Source organism: Salvelinus fontinalis, chromosome 8 (genome assembly GCF_029448725.1).
Source record: "Salvelinus fontinalis isolate EN_2023a chromosome 8, ASM2944872v1, whole genome shotgun sequence".
NCBI classification, from domain to species: domain Eukaryota; kingdom Metazoa; phylum Chordata; class Actinopteri; order Salmoniformes; family Salmonidae; genus Salvelinus; species Salvelinus fontinalis.
The window spans coordinates 26,495,965-26,515,055 of NC_074672.1; the positions used below are offsets into that span (position 1 = coordinate 26,495,965).

A 19,091-nucleotide genomic window follows, 5' to 3' on the forward strand; every position below is an offset into this window, starting at 1 on the left:
TCCTCCTCCTGTTTCATCCCCTCTCATCTCTGTTGGCTCTCAAGTGTTTGTTTTCCTCTGGCTTTGTTCTCTGTCAACAGACACTCAATCCTGTCAACAGAGACACACAGGGCATGAAATAATTAACAATGCACTGTAAAGCACACAACAACAGTTCTTGCTGTGAGATGTTACCCCACTCTTCCACCAAGGCACCTGCAAGTTTCCGGACATTTCTGGGGGGAATGGCCCTAGCCCTCACCCTCTGATCCAACAGGTCCCAGACGTGCTCAATGGGATTGAGAAAAAGGGCTCTTCGCTGGCCAACACTGACATTCCTGTCTTGCAGGAAATCATGCACAGAACGAGCAGTATGGCTGGTGGCATTGTCATGCTGGAGGGTCATGTCAGGATGAGCCTGCAGGAAGGGTACCACATGAGGGAGGAGGATATCTTCCCTGTAACACACAGCATTGAGATTGCCTGCAATGACAACAAGCTCAGTCCGATGATGCTGTGACACACCATCCCAGACCATGACGGACCCTCCACCTCCAAATCGATCCCGCTCTAGAGTACAGGCCTCGGTGTAACGCTCATTCATTTGACGATAAACCCGAATCCAACCATCACCCCTGGTGAGACAAAACCGCAACTCGTTAGTGAAGAACACTTTTTGCCAGTCCTGTCTAGGCGACGCTGTTGTCGGTGATGTCTGGTGAGGACCTGCCTTACAACAGGCATACAAGCCCTCAGTCCAGCCTCTCTCAGCCTATTGTGGACAGTCTGAGCACTGATGGAGGAATTGTGCGTTCCTGGTATAACTCGGGCAGTTGTTGTTGCCATCCTGTACCTGTCCCGCAGGTTTGATGTTCGGATGTCCCGATCCTGTCCAGGTGTTACACGTGGTCTGCCATTGCGAGGACGATCAGCTGTCCGTCCTGTCTCACTGTAGCGCTGTCTTAGCCATTTCACAGTACGGACATTGCAATGTATTTCCCTGGACACATCTGCAGTCCTCATGCCTCCTTGCAGCATACCTAAGGCACGTTCACGCAGATGAGCAGGGACCCTGGGCATCTTTTTTGTTTTGTTTTTCAGAGTCAGTAGAAAGGCCTTTTCAGTGTCCTAAGTTTTCATAACTGTAACCTTAATTGCCTACTGTCTGTAAGCTGTTAGTGTCTTAAAACTTCTACCGACTCAGAAACCCGGATCCGGGAGCACCCCCACCTCCCCCACCAGTAAAAAAGCTGAATAGCATACCTAGCATAGCGTCACAATTAAATAGTAGCATCTAAATATCATTCAATCAGTGAATCCAGCAATCATTTCTGATTTGTAAAATGTTTTACAGGGAAGACACAATATGTAAATCTATTAGCTAACCACGTTAGCAAAAATCACAATTTTTCTTTGTCCACCATTTTTTCTCACCACCAGTAGCTATCACCAATTCGGCCAAATAAAGATATTGATAGCCACTAACCAAGAAAAAACCTCATCAGATGACAGTCTGATAACATATTTATTGTATAGGATAGGTTTTGTTAGAAAAATGTGCATATTTCAGGTATAAATCATAGTTTACAATTGCACCCACCATCACAACTCGACTAGAATAAATACAGAGAGCAACGTGTATTACCTAATTACTAATCATAAAACATTTCTTAAAAATACACAGCATACACTAATTGAAAGACACAGATCCTGTGAATCCAGACAATATTTCAGATTTTCTAAGTGTCTTACAGCGAAAACACAATAAATCGTTATATTAGCATAGCACATGTGCAAACATTACCCCAGCATTGATTCACGGCAAAAAGAGCGATAGCATTATCACCACCAAAACGTATTAATTTTTTCACTAACCTTCTCAGAATTCTTCAGATGACACTCCTGTAACATCATATTACAACATACATATAGAGTTTGTTCGAAAATGTCGATATTTAGCCACCAAAATCGTGGTTATACAATGAGAAAAGTAGCCAAGCTGGTCAGAAAATGTCGGGCGCCATATTGGACAGTGATCTAGTCTTATACATAAATACTCATAAACTTGACTAAAAAATACAGGGTGGACAGCGATTGATAGACAATTTAGTTCTTAATGCAATCGCTGAATTACATTTTTTAAATGATCCTTACTTTACAATACAGGTTGCGCCAAAGCAAAGCTACACCACAGAAAATGGCGGCATAAGATTTTAACATTTTTACGTTTACATTTACATTTAAGTCATTTAGCAGACGCTCTTATCCAGAGCGACTTACAAATTGGTGCATTCACCTTATGACATCCAGTGGAACAGCCACTTTACAATAGTGCATCTAAAGGATTTATCTAATTTTTCGACAGAAACACGATTTATCATCATAAATAGTTCTTACTATGAGCTGTTCTTCCATCAGAATCTTGGGCAATGAATCCTTTCTCCGGTCTAATCGTCTTTTGGTCGAAAGATGTCCTCTTGTCCCGTCGAAATGGCCACTAACGTTCACCATGCACTCGAAAAGTGCCCAGCTCCTCGAAGTGCGTCACACAGAAATGCCATAAAATCGCCCTAAACGGATATAAATTGCTATAAAACGGTTCAAATGAACTACCTTATGATGTTTTTAACACCTATAACGAGTAAAAACATGACCGGAGAAATATTACTGGCTAAACAACAGCTTGGAAGGAGGCAAGTCCGACGTCCATCGTGCGTCAGGCGCAGAGACGAAAAGAAATGTACTTCCGGTCATTGGTGTTTTATACAGGCCCTGATTGCGCAATCGACTCCATTCAAAGCGTCACCACTTACTGACATCTAGAGGAAGACGTAGGCAGTGTTTGTTTCCCCATAGCATTTACAGGGACATTACAACTGACCTGGGAACAGGGGCCAAGATTTCTGAAATCTCACTCCCTGTCATGAAAAGTGCTGTAGAAGGAGTTCTGTTTCACTCAGAGACATAATTCCAACGGCTATAGAAACTAGAGAGTGTTTTCTATCCAATAATAATAATAATATGCATATTGTACAAGCAAGAATTGAGTACTAGGCAGTTTAATCTGGAGACCGATTTATGCTAAGTCGAAACAGCACCCCCTATATTCGCAAGAAGTTTTAACGACCGTTCCACAGGGGCATGTTAATTAATTGTTTATGGTTCAAAGCCTGAGAAACAGTGTTTAAACCCTTTACAATGAAGATCTGTGAAGTTATTTGGATTTTTACGAATTATCTTTGAAAGACAGGGTCCTGAAAAAGGGACGTTTCTTTTTTTTCTGAGTTTATGAGCAGAATTACTGTCTTACCCAGTGGCATGTCCAGGGGGTGGCACCCCCTGAAATCTGATTGCCCCCCCCCCCCCCCCATAAATTCTTAGATCTGATATGTCGTCTCTGAATATATTGATAATTTTGACCAAGGCGCGCACCAACAGAAATACTCATCTATCTCACTGGAGAAAGCATCTGAGCGAGTGAAACAGTGCCCCTCTGTCTTAGTATTTGTAACCCATGTACAATATCTGACGCTATCTGGCCAAAAAGAGTAGAGAGTAGATACATAGGCTACAGATACTAAACCAGAGGGGCGCTGCGTATTGCAAGAAAATTATGAAACATGGATGATAAATGTTTATTTTATTGTAATTTTGGGGGGAAACATGGCTTCCCTTGGCAACTATGAATAAACACTACTTTTTAGGCTGAATGTCAATAACTTAGTGTTTGTAATAGATGTCCTTTTCAAATGGCGGGTGCACAGTGCACTGTTCGGATGCTGGACTTATTCTGGAGTAGACGAAGATGCGCAGGTAACCTACTTAAGTGATTAGTTTGACAATCAGATGATAACATGAATGGTTGTGTTCACATTAAAAGTTTTTTTTTTTACTAAAGGTAATACATGTCTTTACTATAAAGCTCATAAGAAATTTGTCACGGAAGGATGGCACTTTCAAGTGATCTTACTGCTGTATGCTAATACATTATATTAAATCCTGACCAAACACTAACAATCATTTGATTTATTTGAACAGTGAAATTTACTAAACCTAAGCTGAAGCATTTAATGCAATGAACCTTCATAATTATATAGAAAATCCACCTTGCATCAATTAAGGTTAAAAATGTAATGGCCCCCCCTAAACTGGATCTGTGCCCCACCTTGGCCACCCCATTCAAAATGTTCTAGACAGGCCCAATGGTCTTACCTCAATTAGCCATGAAATCCTAGTTTGAAAGCGACTGTTTTTCTGGAAGCTGTGCTGCGCTGTTTCCCCACAAGTGCCAGCCCCCTAGCAATTTGAGTTCTAGCCAATGATCTTCAGCCCCTCGCTATTTGAGTGACAGCTAGCAGGATGCAAACACAGCAGAGAGAGAGCAATGACATGGTGCACATATCTGCACATGTGAGATAGTAAGACATTTTTGGTGACCACTTTTGTCTCGTGGGCGCTACTTTCAGAACTACTGGCTAAAAAGTACACAAAGTACCAGAGAATCTCTTTAATGTTCAATATAATGTGGCATATGTTCACAATAATTCTCTCCCAATAATGGGGAAACATTTTTTTTGAAGCCTATTTGTTTTAGTCATATCACTTTATATTCTACAATCAGTTATAGTCTTTAATGTGTTAATATGTGATGTGGCAAATGGATGATTTGTCCAAAGACCGTTATGCATATCAGTACAGCAAAGTACACATAATCACATACACCTGAGCTTTGACCAACTCACTTGTACAGATACCTGAGTTCACCTGTACAATCATTCTCACACACCTATACCCTGCTGCCTTTGTGCTACAATGACACCAGTGTTAGGAGAGAACATGCATGACAGGCGCTGAAACACACAGACACATTCACATACTGTACACACATACACTATACAGTGTATTCAGACCCCTTGACTTTTTCCACATTGTTAGGTTACAGCCTTATTCTAAAATGTATTAAATTATTTATTTTCCGTCAATTTACACACAATACCCCATGATGACAAAGCAAAAATGTTTTTACATCTTCTTGGGAAAGACGATACCACCTGTATTAATGGGAGTTTGTAACGGTTTTCGTTGTCTGAAGAAGAGTAGTCGGACCAAAGCGCAGCGTGGTAAGTGTTCATGCCTTTTTATTAGAACAGAACACTATAACAAAATAACAAGAGAAATAAATGAAACCGAAACAGTCCTGTAAGGTGCAAAACACTAAACAGAAAGTAACTACCCACAAAACACAGGTGGGAAAAAGCTACCTAAGTATGATTCTCAGAGACAACGATTGACAGCTGCCTCTGATTGAGAACCACACCAGGCCAAACACAAAGAAATACAAAACATAGAAAATGAACATAGAATGCCCACCCAAATCACACCCTGACCAAACCAAAATAGAGACATAAACAGCTCTCTACGGTCAGGGTGTAACAGAGTTTCTCCCATTCTGCTCTGCAGATCCTCTCCAGCTCTGTCAGGTTGGACGGGGAGCGTTGCTGCATAGCTATTTTCAGATTTCTTCAGAGATGTTCGATCGGGTTCAAGTCCGGGCTCTGGCTGGTCCACTCAAAGACATTCAATGACTTGTCCCGAAGCCACTCCTGTGTTGCCAGGTTTCCTCCAGACGTGACGCCAAAGAGTTCAATCTTGGTTTCATCAGAACAGAGAATCTTGTTTCTCATGGTCTGAGAGTCTTTAGGTGGCTTCCGTCTGGCCACTCTACCATAAACTCCTATTTGTTTTTTTTATTTGTATTTATTTCACTGTTATTTAACCAGATAGGCCAGTTGAGAACAAGTTATCATTTACAACTGTGACCTGGTCAAGATAGAGCAAAGCAGTGTGACACAAACAACACAGAGTTACACATGGAATAAACAAACGTACAGTTAATTACACAATAGAAAAGTCTATATACAGTGTGCAAATGTAGTAAGATTAATGAGGTAAGGCAATAAATAGGCCATAGTGGCGAAATAATTACAATTTAGCAATTAAACACTGGAGTGATAGATGTGCAGAAGATGAATGTGCAAGTAGAGATACTGGGGTGCAAAGAAGCAAAAAAATAAAAAACAATATGGGGATGAGGTAGTTGGGTGGGCTATTTTTATAGATGGGCTATGTACAGGTGCAATGATCGGTAAGCTGCTCTGACAGCTGATGCTTAAAGATATGAGTCTCCAGCTTCAGTGATTTTTGCAATTCGTTCCAGTCATTGGCAGAAGAGAACTGGAAGGAAAGGCTGCCAAAGAGGAGTTGGCTTTGGGGGTGACCAGTGAAATATACCTGCTGGAGAGCGTGCTACGGGTGGGTGCTGCTATGGTGACCAGTGAGCTGAGATAAGGCGGGGCTTTACCTCACAGAGACTTTTATAGATGACCTGGAGCCAGTGGGTTTGGCAACGAATATGAAGCGAGGGCCAGCCAACGAGAGCATACCGGTCGCAGTGGTGGGTAGTATATGGGCTTTGTTGACAAAACAGATGGCACTGTGATAGACTACATCCAGTTTGCTGAGTAGAGTGTTGGAGGCTATTTTGTAAATGACATCGCCAAAGTCAAGGATCGGTAGGATAGTCAGTTTTACGAGGGTATGTTTGGCAGCATGAGTGAAGGATGCTTTGCTGCAAATTAGGAAGCCGATTCTAGATTTCATTTTGGGTTGGAGATGCTTAATGTGAGTCTGGAAGGAGAGTTTACAGTCTAACCAGACACCTAGGTATTTGTAGTTGTCCACATATTCTAAGTTAGAACCATCCAGAGTAGTGATGCTAGACGGGTGGGCGGGTGCGGGCAGCAATCGTCTGAAAAGCATGCATTTAGTTTTGCTTGCATTTAAGAGCAGTTGGAGGCCACGGAAGGAGTGTTGTATGGCATTGAAGCTTGTCTGGAGGTTAGTTAACACAGTGTCCAAAGAAGGGCCAGAAGTATACAGAATGGTGTCGTCTGCGTAGAGGTGGATCAAAGAATCACCAGCAGCAAGAGCGACATCATTGATGTATACAGAGAAAAGAGTTGGCCCGAGACTTGAACCCTGTGGCACCCCCATAGAGACTGCCAGAGGTCCGGACAACAGGCTCTCTGATTTGACACACTGAACTCTATCTGAGGAGCAGTTAGTGAACCAAGCAAGGCAGTCATTTGAGAAGCCAAGGCTATTGAGTATGCCGATAAGAATGCGGTGATTGACAGAGTCGAAAGCCTTGGCCAGGTCGATGAATACGGCTGCACAGTATTGTCCTTTATCGATGGAGGCTATGAGCGTGGCTGAGGTGCACCCATGACCAGCTCGGAAAATAGATTACATAGCGGAGAAGGTATGGTGGGATTCGAAATGGTCGGTAATCTGTTTGTTAACTTGGCTTTCGAAGAGTTTAGAAAGGCAGGGTAGGATAGATATAGGTCTGTAACAGTTTGGGTCTAGGGTGTCGCCCCCTTTGAAGAGGGGGATGACCACGGCAGCTTTCCAATCTTTAGGGATCGCAGATGATACGAAAGAGCGGTTGAACAATAGAGGTTGCAACAATTGCGGCAGATCATTTTAGAAAGAGAGGGTCCAGATTATGTAGCCCTGCTGATTTGTAGGGGTCCAGATTTTGCAGCTCTTTCAGAACATCAGCTATCTGGATTTAGGTGAAGGAGAAATCGGGGAGGCTTGGGCAAGTTGCTGTGGGGGGTGCAGAGCTGTTGACCTGGGTAGAGGTAGCCAGGTGGAAAGCATGGCCAGCTGGAGAAAAATGCTTATTGAAATTCTTGATTATTGTAGATTTATCGGTGGTGACAGTGTTTCCTATTCTCAGAGCAGTGGGCAGCTGGGAGGAGGTGCTCTTATTCTTTACAGTGTCCCAGAACGTTTTGGAGTTGCAAAGGATGCACATTTCTGTTTGAAAAAGCTAGCCTTTTCTTTCCTAACTGCCTGTGTATATTGGTTCCTAACTTCCCTGAAAAGTTGCATATCGCGGGGGCTATTCAATGCTAATGCAGTACGCCACAGGATGTTTTTGTGCTGGTCAAGGGCAGTCAGGTCTGGAGTGAACCAAAGGCTATATCTGTTCCTGGTTCTACATTTTTTGAATGGGCCAGGTCGATTGGAAAGGCCTGCTCCCTGAAGTGTTTTAGGGAGTGTTTGACAGTGATGAGGGGTGGTTTGGGGGGGTGGTTTGACCACGGACCCATTACGGACGCAGGCAATGAGGCAGTGATCGCTGAGATCCTGGTTGAAGACAGCAGAGGTGTATTTAGAGGGCAGGTTGGTCAGGATGATATCTATGAGGGTGCTCGTGTTTTCGGTTCCATGATAATTTGTGTGAGATTGAGATTGAACTAGCTTAGATTGTAGGACGGCCGGGATGTTAAGCATATCCCAGTTTAGGTCACCTAACAGTACAAACTCTGAGGATAAATGGGGGGCAATTAATTCACATATGGTGTCTAGGGCACAGCTGGGGGCTGAGGGGGGTCTATAACAAGCGGCAACAGTGAGAGACTTATTTCTGGAAAGGTGGATTTTTAAAAGTAGAAGCTCGAACTGTTTGGCCACAGACCTGGATAGTATGACAGAACTCTACAGGCTATCTCTGCAGTAGATTTCAACTCCACCCCCTTTGGCAGTTCTATCTTGGTGGAAAATGTTGTAGTTGGGGATGGAAATTTCAGAATTTTTGGTGGCCTTCCTAAGCCAGGATTCAGACACAGCTTGAACATCAGGGTTGGCGGAGTGTGCTAAAGTAGTGAGTAAAACAAACTTCTGATGTTAACATGCATGAAACCAAGGCTTTTACGGTTACAGAAGTCAACAAATGATAGTACCTTGGGAATAGGAGTGGAACTAGGGGCTACAGGGCCTGGGTTAACCTCTACCTCTCTAGGAACAGAGAATAAGGGTACGACTAAAGGCTATAAGAACTGGTCGTCTAGTGCATTGGGGACAGAGAATAAAAGGAGCGGATTTCTCGGTGTGGTAGAACAGATTCAAGGCATAATGTACAGACAAGGGTATGGTAGGATGTGAGTACAGTGGAGGTAAACCTAGTCGTTGAGTGACGATGAGAGATGTTTTGTCTCTGGAGGGACAAGTTAAGCCAGGTGAGGTCTCTGCATGTGTGTGGGGTGGGACGAAAGAGCTATCTAAGGCATTTTGAGCGAGTCAGTGCTGCAATTGGTGGAGTGCTGCAGAGATGGTTGTCCTTCTGGAAGGTTTGCCATCTCCACAGAGGAACTCTCAAGCTCTGTCAGAGTAACCATCGGGTTCTTGGTCACCTCCCTGACCAAGGCCTTTCTCCCTCGATTGGCCGGGTGGTCAATTTCAAATCTGTTTTCACTTTGTCATTATGGGGTCTTGTGTGTAGATTGATGAGGGAAAACATATTTTAATCAATTTTAGAATAACGCTCTAACGTAACAAAATGTAGAAAAAGGGTGTCTGAATACTTTCCGAAGGCACTGTATATGCAAAAGTATGTGGACACCCCTTCAAATTAGTGGGTTCGGCTGTTTCAGCCACACCCATTGCTGACAGGTGTTTAAATCGAGCACAGAGGCATGCAATCTCCATAGACAAACATTGGCAGTAGAATGGCCTTACTGAAGAGATCAGTGACTTTCAACGTGGCACCGTCATAGGATGCCACCTTTCCAACAAGTCAGTTCATCACATTTCTGCCCTGCTAGAGCTGCCCTGGTCAACTGTGAGTGCTGTCATTGAGAAGTGGAAACATCTAGGAGCAACAACGGCTCAGCTGCAAATATGTAGGCCACACAAGCTCACAGAACGGGACCGCCAAGTGCTGAGCTGCGTAGCATGTAAAGATCGTCTGTCCTCGTTTGCAACTCTCACTACCGAGTTCCAATCTGCCTCTGGAAGTAACGTCAGCACAATAACTCTTCGTCGGGAGTTTCATTAAATGGGTTTCCATGGCTGTGCAGCCGCACACAAGCATAAGAACACCATGCGCAATGCCAAGAGTCAGCTGGAGTGGTGTAAAGCTCGCCGCCACCTGACCCACGGAGCAGTGGAACAGCATTATCACCATCTGGCAGTCCGACTGACGAATCTGGGTTTGGCGGATGCCAGGAGAACACTACCTGCCTGAATGCATAGTGGCAACTGTAAAGTTTGGTGAGGAGTAATAATGGTCTGGGGCTGTTTTTCATGGTTCAGGCCCCATAGTTCCAGTGGAGGGAAATCTTAACTCTACAGTATACAATGACATTCTAGATGAGTCTGTGCTTCCAACTTTGTGGCATCAGTTTGGGGAAGGCCATTTCCTGTTTCAGCCTGACAATGCCCCGGTACACAAAGCGAGGTCCATACAGAAATGGTTTGTCGAGATCGGTGTGGAAGAACTTGACTGGCCTCAACCCCATCGAACACCTTTGGGATAAATTGGAACACTGACTGCGAGCCAGCCCTAATTGCCCAACATCAGTGCTCAATCTCACAAATACTCTTGTGGCTGAATGGAATCAAATCCCCGCAGCAATGTTCCTTCTTGTGGAAAGCCTTCCCAGAAGAGTGGAGGCTGTTATAGCAACAAAGGGGGGACCAACTCCTTTATTAATGCCCATGATTTTGGAATGAGATATTTGACGAGCAGGTGTCCATCTACTTTTGGTCATGTAGTGTACATGCCCTCCTGTGCAAACTGACATAGTGTCACGTGTGGGTGTCTGATATCAATGGATAGTGAGACTGATAAGTAGAGGCTTTGATGTTGTCTATTTGGACTTTGTCCTCCAGAATGGGGTGGAACATAACACACGTATAACCCTGTGATCAAACTTTATCAGTGTAGAAGCAACAGTCATGTTTCATACTTTGGTAGTCCTTCTTTGATCTGGTTTCATTCAAATATTATCCAATTTCATGAAAACAACAGGATTTTCATTTTTCAGGACGTTTTTAAGCAGTTTTGTGTTTCCGTGATTTAGTATATGTTGAATGCTTTCCTCAGGTCTCCACACTGTTGGCTTTGAGGGATTAGTTCAGTATAGTCGTGAATGATGCCTTGTAATCCACCAACCAATTCACTGATGGGGTTGTAGGATTTTAGACTGATCTCTTAGAAAGAAACACATTTGCTTGATAGCTTAAGTCATCCTGTGGATATGACAGTATGGCTATAGAGATGGGCCAGGAGATCATGGGGTTTGTTTGGATTCTTTCTCCTGGGCAAAGCCCTACTAAAGCCACAGTTCTCTTCCCAAATGGCACCCTATTCCCCATATAGTGCACTACTTTTGACCAGAGCCCATAGTGCACTAAAAAGGGATAGGGTGCCATTTAGGATGCGGACTCTGTCTGAATGGGAGCCATTGATAAAGGAGGTATTCAGTAGCATTGAACAGTTGGGAGAGGGGAAGGGAGGGAGTCGGGAGGGTGGATTGGCGCTATTCTGAGTAGAGTTCAAGGCTTCACTCCACCCTCCCAGGCACACATGGTGTAGGGTACACACACTCTCACATTCACATTACATAGGCCTACTCATTCTCTCTGCACATAGTTTTCTACAGGTTTTATCTTCACCATAGTATTTACTCTACTACACACTGTTTGGATATTTCCCTATTTAATTACTATGCTATTATTTTTGTGCATTCACTCTAATTATATCTAAACTGTTTCACTCAACTATTTATACAAAAAATAGAGAGCCATTGGCGAATGGAAAATTGGCAGAAGTCAGGGAATGTTGACCGTCCTTATCTAACAGTGCTGGATAGTGTTTCTGCACTGTGTTTTTGACTTCAGGATGAACAGTATTATTCTTCATTCTCTCAAGCCTGTTTTGCATGATCACACAGCCATGCTGGATGAAGCACACAGCTGGATATCCCTGTGCAGCGGTTCAGAAAGAAGTCCCGGACGGTTTGGGAGAGATAGAAGACAGATTGCTGGTGAGTGACAGTGGGGCCTTGTTTGCCCCAGCACTGTATTCATGGAAAGATTCTCAAATGGATTTCGCTAAACTCCTCTGTTCTCCGTACTCTCCTTACATCCTTTTGAAAAAGGTAATTGAGGAGAGGAAAATTGGAAACAAATGCACTTGTATGAAATGAGACTCCTCCACTAGCACAGCATCAGGCAAATTATGCTTACAGAGGACGAATCCCAAAATACATGACTAAAGTTGTACAAATGTATTTTAGAGATAAAAGTATAAGTAGCATATTGTTTTAAATGTGTGCATGATTTTCTCTTGTGTGTGGTGGATTTCGGCAGAGTAAACTCAGAGGATACACTTGTGCTTGCTCCGCGGGAAGACGCAATCGAGGACAGAGGCAGACTCCTCCGTTCACCTAATAACGAATTTTTACTCCTCGATCACTCAACCACTTATCGGTTTCCAGGTCATGAAGGAGAAAGGATAGAGGAGTCCTTTCAGCTTGTGCTAAACAAGTGAAATGTGGGTCAAGTTACCATGAGAGAGAAAATCATGCAAGGCTTTAAATATAATATCTATCGGTATGTTTGTATGTATGACTGACACAGGTACTTTCGCCATTCTTGCTATCATGACTGGCACTGTGAAGTGTAACGTAGAGTTTCTTAGCAACGGTGTTGAGGAGCGGGAGGGTTGACAGAGACGTGGCCAGAGTGTGTGTCTGGCAGTACAACTTACCTTCCTTTGTGGCCTCATACAGGTGAACGCTCACACACACTGTCAATTGTCTCTGTTACTCTACAGATAGTGTTGGTTTTGTTGGGGTGTGTGTAGCTGGCTGTCTCAGCCCCTGTTGAGTGGCTACACCATGGCACCCGCGCTCCATATCAACATCCACCAGCTGCCTCTACTCTTGGCATCCCAACCTACAGACACAGCGGCATTCTGGCTGTAGGCTAAGTAAGCTTCGCTTTGTTTGTGTGTGTGTGTGTGTGTGCTCGATGTGTGCATGCATGCATGTGCAGGAGAGAGTGAGAGACGCTGGTTGATGTGCTGTCTGGAGTGACAGCATGTGCTTCTACACCTGCATTTCTTGCTGTTTGGGGTTTTAGGCTGGGTTTCTGTACAGCACGTTGTGACATCAGCTGATGTAAGAAGGGATTTATAAATAAATTTGATTGATTGACTGTTGCAACGCCTGGCATGCTGTTCTGGTCATCTCTATGGTGATCCTGGTGGGAGTCAAGATGCTGAATAGACTCTTCAAGATGAAGTTATCCAAGCCCATTCCATGGGAGCTGGTGCTGGTAGACACACACACACACACATTCAGAAATGAGTCAGAATTGCATAAAGGTCTGTCTTTCTGTTCATGACTGTTCCAGTATGATGACTTGCTCTCCTCTGTTCTCTTCACTTTATCTTCAGATAATCCTGCACAGCTTCCTGTCAGTACAGTTGGCGTAATCCTGGCCACCTTCCTGTCATTGCAGTTGGAGTAATCCTGGCCACTTTCCTGTCAGTACAGTTGGAGTAATCCTGGCCACCTTCCTGTCAGTACAGTTGGAGTAATCCTGGCTACCTTCCTGTCAGTGCAGTTGGAGTAATCCTGGCCACCTTCCTGTCAGTACAGTTGGAGTAATCCTGGCCACCTTCCTGTACAGTTGGAGTAATCCTGGCCACCTTCCTGTCAGTGCAGTTGGAGTAATCCTGGCCACCTTCCTGTCAGTACAGTTGGAGTAATCCTGGCTACCTTCCTGTCAGTGCAGTTGGAGTAATCCTGGCCACCTTCCTGTCAGTACAGTTGGAGTAATCCTGGCCACCTTCCTGTACAGTTGGAGTAATCCTGGCCACCTTCCTGTACAGTTGGAGTAATCCTGGCCACCTTCCTGTCAGTGCAGTTGGAGTAATCCTGGCCACCTTCCTGTCAGTACAGTTGGAGTAATCCTGGCCACCTTCCTGTCAGTGCAATTGGAGTAATCCTGGCCACCTTCCTGTCAGTACAGTTGGAGTAATCCTGGCCACCTTCCTGTCAGTACAGTTGGAGTAATCCTGGCCACCTTCCTGTCAGTACAGTTGGAGTAATCCTGGCCACCTTCCTGTCAGTACAGTTGGAGTAATCCTGGCCACCTTCCTGTCAGTACAGTTGGAGTAATTCTGGCCACCTTCCTGTACAGTTGGAGTAATCCTGGCCACCTTCCTGTCAGTGCAGTTGGAGTAATCCTGGCCACCTTCCTGTCAGTACAGTTGGAGTAATCCTGGCCACCTTCCTGTCAGTGCAGTTGGAGTAATCCTGGCCAATTTCCTGTCAGTGCAGTTGGAGTAATCCTGGCCACCTTCCTGTCAGTACAGTTGGAGTAATCCTGGCCACCTTCCTGTCAGTACAGTTGGAGTAATCCTGGCCAATTTCCTGTCAGTGCAGTTGGAGTAATCCTGGCCACCTTCCTGTCAGTACAGTTGGAGTAATCCTGGCCACCTTCCTGTCAGTGCAGTTGGAGTAATCCTGGCCACCTTCCTGTCAGTACAGTTGGAGTAATCCTGGCCACCTTCCTGTCAGTACAGTTGGAGTAATCCTAGCCACCTTCCTGTCAGTACAGTTGGAGTAATCCTGGCCACCTTCCTGTCAGTACAGTTGGAGTAATCCTGGCCACCTTCCTGTCAGTACAGTTGGAGTAATCCTGGCCACCTTCCTGTCAGTGCAGTTGGAGTTGTGTCAAGGTAGTAGGACACATACCCACTGGGTCAGTCTTACTGTCTCTCTTCATCTGTTTGTGCAATGTAGAGAAATAATAGTGAAAGTGAATTTATTTGTGATATAAAACCCCCCCCCAACCCTCACCTCTCTAGAACATGCCAAGGAGCTGTTTGGTCCGGCTCTGTCCCTCGCTGCGGTAGGCTTCAACTTCACATCCTCCATGGGGAGAATGTTCTCCCACAAACATGGTTACACCTTGGACAGCAACCAGGTAACAGAGAAATGAGCTCTCACATTGTCTCATAATGAACTCACTATCCTCACTTCACTGTCAGAAGGACCAGTTTTTCTCTCCCCCTATTTCACTGCTATAAGTGGTCTCCCGGCTGTAGGACCTGTTTGGCGATAGGCCTCTGCAACACAATTGGAGGGATGTTCCTGTGTTTCGCTGTCAGCTGATCCTTGCCACACAGTACGGTCCAAGGGAGTGTTGGGGGGAAAAAATAGGTAGTGATTTTAAATGTAGGAATATGTAGTCCATAGTTGGCTGCATTGTCACTAGACTAAACTCTGGCACAAATCATGACTTCTTCTCACATCTTCTATCTCTTACAGTACCATTCAAAAGTTTGGACACACCTACTCATTCCAGGGCTTTTCTTTATTTGTACTATTTTCTACATTGGAGAATAATAGTGAAGACATCAAAACTATGAAATAACACATATGGAATCATGTAGTTACCAAAAAAGTGTTAAACAAATCAAAATCCATTTTATATTTGAGATTCTTCAAAGTAGCCACCCTTTGCCTTGATGACAGCTTTGCACACGCTTGGCATTCTCTCAACCAGCTTCATGAGGTAATAACTTGGAATGCATTTCAATTAACAGGTGTATCTTGTGAAAAGTTAATTTGTGGAATTTCTTTCCTCAATGCGTTTGAGCCAATCTGTTGTGTTGTGACAAGTTAGGGGTGGTATACAGAAGATAGCCCTATTTGGTAAAAGACCAAGTCCATATTATGGCAAGAACAGCTGAAATAAGAAAAGATAAATGACAGTCCATCATTACTTTAAGACATGAAGGTCAGTCAATCCAGAAAATGTCAAGAACTTTGAAAGTTTCTTCAAGTGCAGTCGCAAAAACAATCAAGCGCTATGATGAAACGTGCTCCATGAGGACCGCCACAGGAAAGGAAGACCCAGAGTTACCTCTGCTGCAAAGGATAAGTTCATTAGAGTTAACTGCAACTCAGATTGCAGGCCAAATAAATGCTTCACAGAGCTTAAGTAACAGACACATCTCAACATCATTTGTTCAGAGGAGACTGCATGAATCAGGCCTTCATGGTCAAATTGCTGCAAAGAAACCACTACTAAAGGACACCAATATGAAGAAGAGGCCAAGAAACATGAGCAATGGACATTAGACCAGTGGAAATCTGTCCTTTGGCCTGATGAGTCCAAATTGGTTCCAACCGCCGTGTCTTTGTGAGACGCAGAGTAGGTGAATGGATTTTCTCCGCATGTGTGGTTCCCACCGTAAAGCATGAAGGAGATCTGATGGTGTGGGGGTGCTTTGCTGGTGACACTGTCTGATTTATTTAGAATTCAAAGCACACTCAACCAGTATGGCTACCACAGCATTCTGCAGTGATACGCCATCCCATCTGGTTTGCGCTTAGTGGGACTATCATTTGTTTTTCAACAGGACAATGACACAAAACACCTCCAGGCTGTGTAAGGGCTATTTGACCAAGGAGAGTGATGGAGTGCTGCATCAGATGACCTGGCCTCCACAATCACCCGACTTCAACCCAATTGAGATGGTTTGGGATTAATCATGTAGTAACCACTTTTTTGGTTACTACATGATTCCATATGTGTAATTTCATAGTTTTGATGTCTTCACTATTATTCTACAATGTAGAAAATAGAACAAATTAAGAAAAACCCTTGAATGAGTAGGTGTGTCAACTTTTGACTGGTACTGTATATGTCCTGGTAACTGACAAAATAAAGGAAACACTTGAGTAAATGAGGGACACAAAGTATATTGAAAGGAGGTGCTTCCATACAGGTGTGATTCCTGATTTAAATAAGCAATTAACATCCCATCATGCTTAGGGTTATGTGTTAAATGTCCAGTTGCCCATTATTTAACAAATAACACATAGGCCTATGTATTTTATTTCAATATCCTCCTACAATCCACCAGGATTTTTTTTTTTTAACAATTTTTATTGCATTTATTTCCATCAATAATCAGTCCAAAAAGTATTGCACCTGAATTTGACCGCAAAAATATGACTGTTATATTTTCCCTTAATTAAAGCTTTTAAACAATTAACATAATGTATTGTCATTTTATTTCAATTTCAGTAGCTAAAAAAGGAGGTAGGCATATCAGTTCCAGCTAAAACTTGGATTAGAATCCCGTGCAGAAATAGATCTCTGTGTGCAGGCAGCCTGCTTGCTCAAGCGCATCGGTCAACATACCGTATGTAGTTGGGACATTGCCCCTGGTAGGCTACACAACAACAAAGCAGAAAAACAACAGTTTCTCAAAATGTACACAAAAAAGCAAAAGGATTTGACTGCTAAGTGTTATTCCCTGTTCTCCAGGTATAACATTTTTGGGTTCCATGAAGAACCCTTTTCCACAGAGGGTTATACATGGAACCCAAAAGGGTTCTACCTTGAACCAAAAAAGGTTTTCCTATGGGGACACCCGAAGAGCCCTTTTTGAAACTTCCAGAAGCTTTAAAATGTGGGCCAGGTTGTCAGGATGCGTAATGTACTGTATAAGTACACATTAATTACAAGTAAGTACCCCTCAAGATACATTTCATTTTAACTATCTAAATCCTGTGTAACACCTAGTAATGACATTGTACTTATGCAAACATTACATTGAGGAGAGACTGACTGCATCACTTATTTTTATAAGAAACATTAATGTGTTGATAATCCCAAATTGTTTGCATGGTCAACTTACACACATCTCTGACACACACTTATCCCACCAGACATGCCACCAGGGGTCTTATCACAGTCCCCAAATCCAGAACAAATTCAACAAAGCACACAGTATTATATTGAGCCCTTATTGCATGGAACTTCCTTCCATCTCATATTTCTCAAATAAACAGCAAACTTGGTTTCAAAAAACAGATAAAGCAACACCTCATGGCACAACGCCTCTCCCCTATTTGACCTAGATAAGTTGTGTGTATGCATTGATATGTAGGCTACGTGTGCCTTTAAAAAAAATGTATATAGTTCTGTCTTTGAGCTGTTCTTGTCCATTGATGTTCTGTATTATGTCATTCTGTATTATGTTTCATGTTTTGTCTGGACCCCAGGAAGAGTAGCTGCTGCTTTTGCAAAAGCTATTGGGATCCTAATAAAATACCAAGTGACGTTCTATGCTTTGAAATAATGTGTTTTCAGTTAACCCAGATGGTACACTTTATTTTGGTCGCAAGTGCTAGCAATAACATTGGCTGGAGATATATTTTCAACAGTCCACATTCATGGGTAAGTAATTAGACTGTTGAGCATAATCTCTCAGACACCCAGCACATCCACGAGGAGTCACAACCTTTGTGAGTGTGCTGACAAACTGCCTGGGAGCTCCTCAGTGGTGAAACTCCTCCTCCTTCAATCAGTGGTGAACCAGGTGGAACAAATCTTCCAGGCAATCTGGGCGTGCAGCACCTGGCTCTGCTGTTGTCTTTAGACCGCAGTGAAAGGAGCATTTATAAAACCACAAGACCAAGGAAACTTCATCTTTGTGATCAAGGTGACTGTGCAAGTCCAAGCCCTCCACAAAACTGAAAGACAGCCGGTAAGCGCCATATTGGCCATGTTTGGTTAGACTGACTTAAGCAGTGCACTGCTAATGATACTCTGGAAAACACAGACTTAACTCTTAACTTTGATAGGACTTTTGCAGTGGTATTTATAACTTCAAATGTTGTTTGTGGGGTATAAAGGAAAAGTAAGAAGAGCCAAATTCATTGTTGACAAAGAACTTGTTTGAAATGGTTAAAAGTAATTTAAACTTTGTAGAAATCTTAGTAAACCAAGTTCTTAATTCAGTAACAAATGTATAGTCTAAAAAATCTTTGGCTAAAAAATGTAAGATTTGTCTGCTTAACTACTGATTAGAAAATAAATGTAATTTTTTACTACTAAAAATATTTTGAATGTATTTGGCTAAAATGCAAATCTAGATAAAAAAAATACTGATTCTGCTCATTTGATTTAAAATGGTGGGTTTCTATTTTGGGAAACATTTGCTTAAAAGTGGAAACCTTGTATTTTATAATGGCAGAAATGTGTTTATCTGAGGTGAATGTGGATAATTTTGTGTATTTAATTAGGCTGTCAACTCAAATAATAACTTGTATTTGTCATCTCTTTTTTGAGGTTTTTCACCTGTTTACTGCCAACCAAAGAATGGTAAATAAAAGACAAACAACTGATTCTATGGCTGTTTATTGAGTGAAATCCAGTTAAAATCT

At 43.1% G+C, this 19,091-nt stretch overlaps 1 pseudogene; it reads left to right on the forward strand.

Moving 5' to 3' along the window:
• LOC129861455 (WD repeat-containing protein 6-like) overlaps nt 1-19,091 on the forward strand; it is a 37,289-nt pseudogene that overhangs the window by 6,124 nt on the left and 12,074 nt on the right.